This window comes from Sander vitreus, chromosome 11, assembly GCF_031162955.1.
Source record: "Sander vitreus isolate 19-12246 chromosome 11, sanVit1, whole genome shotgun sequence".
NCBI lineage: Eukaryota > Metazoa > Chordata > Actinopteri > Perciformes > Percidae > Sander > Sander vitreus.
Genome location: NC_135865.1, coordinates 11924900 through 11930198, shown reverse-complemented (window position 1 = coordinate 11930198; position 5299 = coordinate 11924900).

Sequence of the window (5299 nt, the reverse complement as noted above, 5' to 3'; positions counted from 1 at the left end):
GGACTATGGTTGACTGCTCCTCAGATCTCTGCATGGTAAATTGAGACAGCTAGCTAGACTATCTGTCCAATCTGAGTTGTCTCTCACACCAATTTTTTACAGCGGGTCTGTGCGGAGTTTAGCACCGCCCATGACAATTCTGATTGGTTTAAAGAAATGCCATAAAACCAGAGCATGTTTTTAGTAGTCAGACCCTCCTTCAGCTCTCTTTGGAGGAGGTTCTGGCAAAGTGAAACTACTTTTGTAGTCAAGTCAAAAAGAGGGACATGAGTCCCAGACCGGATGTGAATCCAGGATGTTGTTATATGCTGTGTGAAGTTGCCCACTGTAAACACAAGCAGAAATCGCAGGTTTCACTTTCATGTTTACAAGCTGGCCTTTGGCTTGTCTCCCCACGGAAAGCCTGTGGCGGCTGTAGCTGAGGCGACACGACAATTACCAAATCTGTCTACGCACAGTCCACTGCCTCATCCTACCCTCGGCTCCTACAGTGCACATCCGACCATTTGTGGAGAGGGGATCGCTCTCTGAATTGCCTCTCCTGAGGTTTCTTCTATTTTTTCTCTTACTTTTGATCTAAGTGTTAGTTTGTTTTTGTTGGAGTATTTCCCTTTCTGTCTTCATAGAGGGCTGGGGCTGGGTTGGATACCCATGTTGTTGGGGGGCAAATATCTCCCTCTGAGACCCTGTATGTACTGGCCTATACAAATAATCTTGACTTCCTGTAAACAAGTGGAAGTACTCATCATCTCATCATCTTTGTTAGATGAAAAGATCAATAGCACTCTCATGTCTGTATGGTAAATATGTAGCTGGAGCCAGCAGGTGATTAGCTTAGCTTAGCATAAAGGCTGGAGGCAAGGAGAAACAACTAGCCTGGCTCTGTACAAAGTACGGAAGAAATCTGCCTATGAACACCTCTGAATTTTAATAGACCCTTTTCACAGCAGACATTTTAACTTGGCAAAGCAGGAAAAGCACAGGTTTAAATAATAACATTATTTTTGGTGTATGCACACTGGAACTGGCTCACTGGCTCAAACATGGAAAGTGTTGTGCATGTAAAATCTTTTTGGATAAAGCAGCTAAAAACGCCAGCTGTCAAATAAATGTAGGAAAACAAGTAAAATGTCCAATACTGACCAATTAACTATTGCAGCCCCCCCCCGTTTTTTAATTATTGCAACAACAAAAAAAGTGTACTCTCTCCTATACTTCCCAGTTTTACCAGAAACATTGGTGTAACTGATGCCCTCCTCTTTTTCACACATGACAACACATGACACACATACTCTACATCAACAGTGATATAGAGTATCAGGTGGTGGCTTGCTTGAAATACTTTCTTTAGGCATTTCTTCATCTTCCTCACAGTTACCAGCACACACACATATACACCTGCTGCTGTTTACACAAACCAGGTATACTCACACAGACAAACCATGGGCGTTCCCCATGGGTTTGTCTTTCTTTCATGATATATGCGCATCCGCCGTATCATTAGGGGCTGGACACTGTGTATCCCGCAGCTCTGGCTCAATTTATGAGCTGTGAGTCCTTCCTTGTTTGCCTGCTTCTCAGACGGAGGAGACTTCCCAGGGAAAGCTCTGAAAGAGGCAGCTCAAGCTGGGAGAAAAAGACAGCATCAATTCACACAAGCTGTTGCACTTTGGAACCCAAATTGCCTGTGACACATCTGGAAAATCCTTTCTTCCCAATATGAAACTTCACCTGCCATCTCCCCAGGGCAGGAGTTGATCAGTAACAAAAACAAACATGGGGTAAAGTGTTAACGAACAGCATGTCAAAACTGTCCTATTTGAAAACTGTTAGTGGCATTGCTGCTAAAATTATCCAACTACCAGCTATCTACCTTCTCTTCTCACCAGGAATACATTTTTGTGAAACATGAAATAAAGATTATTATTTTAACTGGCAGCATGCACACATACACACATATAGAGATTCCGTAGAGCTGTTGTCAGCCTGGATTTACAAACAAGACATGTTGGGCTTTGCTGCCAGCCAGCACTTGTCATATAAGACTAGGTGACTGTTGGTTGGAGCTATTTTGATGCTGTTCATGTTATTTACATCACACACCCCCCTGTCATGTCCTGTTCCCAGCATGTCTTGTGTGTTACGCAAATCTTTATTTGTGTGTGTGTGTGTGTGTGTGTGTGTGTGTGTGTGTTTATGTGTGTAAACGACTGTCTCCCTGATGTCCCATCATCCCAAATAATCATCCCATAGTCATGCGTGAGATGCGATTTCCTTTAAACAATAGCAGGCCAGCTCGCCTCGCTGACCCCGCAACCTCTCAGGCTGCTACAGAACACACACACACACACACATACAGTGCGTTTCACTATCTTTGTGGGGACCCGTCGTGGACATAATGCATTCCCTAACCCCTTACCCTAACCTTAACCATCACAACTAAATGCCTAACCTTAAGCCTTACCCTCACCCTAACCATAACCTAATTCTAACCCTAATCCTAAAACCAAGTCTTAACCCTCAAACAGCCCTTTAAAGTTGTGGGGTCCAGCATTTTGGCCCCACAAAGCTGTCCGGACCCCACAAGTATACTGTATTCCCGGTTTTTGGACCCCACACACACACACACACACACACACACACACACACACACACACACACACACACACACACACACACACACACACACACACAGCCACCACAGCTCAGCCTCCATCAGTGCAGTGGTGATGACACAGTCTCTTTTTGTTGCTCATTTAACTGCCTTCTAAGCAGACTTTAATAACGGGCCAACTGCTTGTCAGCGCTGCTGTTTTAGCCGGACATTACGTAACTATTGGATAGTGGGCAAGACTCAAACTAATACTAATGATTTCCCTGCCAAAAGAAAAAAGGAAAGTGATTATGAATGCCCCAGAGCTGTCTTTAACAGACTTGTAATTTAGTTGAAAAGAAAGACATGGAGAGTTTGGTTGGCCTACTTTGAGTGCCAATGATAATTCAGCTGGCTCCTGCACTGTGAGTTAAACACAGCATCGCATCCATCACAGCAGTAGGTTGTCTGTTCAGATTTGTGTTGTAGAACATAGCTCCTATATTATGCTTAAAAGTAAACGTAAGGATGTTCTGATTTGGTCAAAAAAATGTTGGGCCAAACATTCAGTCCTGTGGTGTGTGATAATCACCTGTCAATCAAATGTTGCCTGTTTTTTGATGTTTTTCCTGTTGAATTATGGGATGCATGGTGCTCTTTCTTTATCTGTTCAGCCATTTGTGGCTATACCTGCTCAAGTTCCACTTCAATCCACCTTCTTTATTGTTGAATAGGAGAAATATTATACTTTACAGTGGTGAAAGTACTCAGATACCTTACAAAAGTACAACTCCATTACAAGTAAAAGTCCCAAATTCAAAATCCTAATTATTTGAAGTACAGAAGTATTATCTGCAAAATGTACTTAAAGCTTTTAAAGTGGAAAGTACTTCTGCAGAAAAATGGCTCCTGTGACCATTTATTATTATATATCACATTATCCGATGTCAATACTGATGCAACAATGCGCATGTAGCATTTTACTGTTATAGCTGTTCAAGGTGGAGCTATAGTTTTAAATTGGCTACTTTATATACAGGTCAGTATTTAGTCTTTGCTCTATAGTATTTACCCTATGGTCACTAGATAAATTGGTGGTGTTGTAAGACGATTAATGGGGTAGGAAAGAAGAAGGGGAAAGAAAGAGGGGGATGACACAACAAAGGGCTGCAGGTTGAATTCGAACCCGGGCCGCTTCCAAGGCCGTTGAGCTAGAGGTCACCGCTGTAACATATATTTATTATGTAGTTTTTGGATATACATCTATATAAAATGGCAACAAGATATACAGTAGATTCAGTGACTGAATTGACTTAATGATGGTTATTAGCATTTTACCATTGTGCTATGGAAAGATGACCCAGTGCAGCAGGTATCACTATTTTCAAGAGAGACCAAAATAAACATTAATTTAACTCAAAAAGGCTGAATGACAACTTTGCTCTTTTAATCAATCCCTAGTCGCTTCACATTCATCAATTACATCAATTTGGGCTTTTCCTATACTTTCAGCCCAGCTTTTGTAGTAGAGTATGCCTTGCTCAAAAAGAGATGGATGAATAAATGTCATTAATTAAAAAACAAAAGACCATTAAGCATATACAGTATTTACAAGGATGCTCTCATAAGTGAAGTCTGGTATTTATTGGTTACTTGTTACTTTTTGTATTCAATATAGCTGCTCATGTAATTACTGTAAACACTTCCATGTACACACAGGTAGTAACTTAGTGCATGAAACAAGTATTTTAGCATCTTAGCAAAATGTGATCACTCCAGCACTGAAACAGCTGAGAATCACTGTTTATTATATTGTTTATTATTATTACCATAGTGATGACTATTCTCCCTCGGGTTCAACAATCACTGTTCTCTAAAGTGTCAGGGGGCTCTAGGGTGGAAGTGACAAACTTGGCTGAAGAAAACATGGTAAAACTCAAAATATTTAATTATTAAAAAAAGTAATCTTGACATTTTGATTCTTTAAGCCCAGGGAAATGTCCAAGATGTTCAGTAGGGTGTATTGATACTGATTGAAAGTCATAGTGTGCAACATGAAGTATCAGAAGCTTATCTCTGGAAATGGAATAGGATTTCACTCTGTTACTGAAGCTGCAATCAATCCTATGATACGTGCTAGACATTTTTCTTCGAACTAATAATTATTAAATCTAAAAAATTGATGTATGGAAAATACATTAGATATATAGGCTACATGCAACAAATTTGAGTTACATCATAGTTTCATGCATCATGACTGATTAGCTTAAATCATAGAATCAGTGATCAGATGGCTTAAAAAATGTCTTTTTTCACAGCTGAAGCGAAAAAGTGAATTATCACAGCAGCATGGTAATAAGAGTAGACTGGTATGATGGACTCAAGTGATCCCAGGAGAGGAAAACCTAACATCCACCTACACCGCTCCAGAAATATGTTCTTTAAAGCCTATCCTGGGAAATGATGCATCTTGACAACGTTGTGCCTCTGTTGCTTCTGTCATGTGTGACCTCTATGGCAGCAGTTAATGAGGTAGTCAGTTAGCAGAAGGGAGGAATATGCTGGATGGATCTACAGAGAAGACTCATATGGCACATCAAGCAGCTAAGCAGCAACGAGTCCTCTCCATCATATACTAATTCCACCACTACAGATAAGTGATGGCTGGCATTAGTTCTTTTCACGGTCAACTAGTCAGGGAGCTGC